The sequence below is a fragment of the Microtus ochrogaster genome, chromosome 10 (assembly GCF_000317375.1).
Source record: "Microtus ochrogaster isolate Prairie Vole_2 chromosome 10, MicOch1.0, whole genome shotgun sequence".
NCBI lineage: Eukaryota > Metazoa > Chordata > Mammalia > Rodentia > Cricetidae > Microtus > Microtus ochrogaster.
Window position 1 is genome coordinate 21,246,864 of NC_022016.1, and position 1,518 is coordinate 21,248,381.

Sequence of the window (1,518 nt, forward strand, 5' to 3'; positions counted from 1 at the left end):
ATAAATAAATAAATTAAAAAGAAGATTCATAACAGTAGCAAAATTACAGTTATGATGTAGCAACGAAATAATTTTATGGTTGGGGGTCACAACAACACGAAAACTGGATGAAAGGGTCACAACATGAGGAAGGTTGAGGACCACTGGGTCAAAGGATTGCAAGTTGGAGGCCAGCTTTTACCCAGCAGGCAAGAGGCCTGGACCAATCCTGAGAGCTGGAAATAAAAAAACTAAATGAAGATATTCATACTTGATTTTATGATTTTTCATATACTTTAAGGTTGACTTTAAAACCAGTAATTCTTTTTCTCTACAAATCATTTAATATGACTGGACAGATGGCTCTGTGATTAAGAGTGCTTGCTGTTCTCCCAGAAGACCTGAGTCCAGGTCCCTGCACTCACTTGCACAGACACATACATACATACATACTACACACATATACACTATTTTAAAAATAAAGTAAGATCTAAAATATATTTAATAGCTTTTCTTTATAAATGAAATTTGATGCTTATTACAAAAAAATATTCCTTCATACTTTCCCACAGTTCTGACTTTCATATAGTCTTACTAACCAACCTTACACTTAATAGTAATTACTGATCTGTTTTATCATTATTAATCCCACAGATGCAAGAAGATAGACCACCGACTCAAATCATCATGGCCAAATTAATTAAAGCAAACTTTTTGTTTGTTTGGCTTTGGTTTTTATTTTGTTTTGTTTTCTAGATAGGGTTTCTCTGTGATCCTGGCTCCTGGCTATCCTGAAACTGGCTATGTATGTAGACCAGGCTGACCTCAAACTCACAAAAATATGCCTAGTTCTGCTTCCTGAGTGCTGGTGATTTAAGGAGTACACCATCCCCGGCTGGTGTGGATTTTTGCTCTTACTTTTTAAATGTAAATATTCTGACTTATTATCATGTTTTCCACAGTGATTAGTAGAAAATTTTGGCTTAGCGGGGCAATGATGGCACATGGCTTTAATCCTAGCACTCAGGAGGCAGAGGCAGGCGGATCGTTGTGAGTTTGAGGCCAGCCTAATCTATCTGAACTATCCAGAACAGGCTCCAAAACTATAGAGAAACCCTGTCTAGAAAAAAAAGAAAAGAAAAGAAAGAAAGAGAAAAAAGAAAAGAAAAGAAAAAAGAATTTTGGCTTAAATATATCTTTTTTAAGATTTATTAACCTAGAATAACATGAAAATTAAGGGCTTTTGAAAAATTGAGTTCATGTACAGATTGGAAAATGCAAAGTAGTTGATTTTTAAATTTTCTGTGTATATTCATTACTCTGCTGGGACTGAGGGGTAGCTCCATAGACAAAGTACTTGCTGTGCAAATGAGAACATGATTTCAACCCCAGAACCCACGGGAGAAAAAGCCAGCAAGCATGGCACATGGGTGTGTTGCTGGGAGGGAGCAGAGCATCCCTGGGACTAGCCGAGCCTATTTAGAGAAAAGGCCAGCAAGAGAGTTTGTCTCAAAAAATAAGGTGCCTATAGCTAGGCAG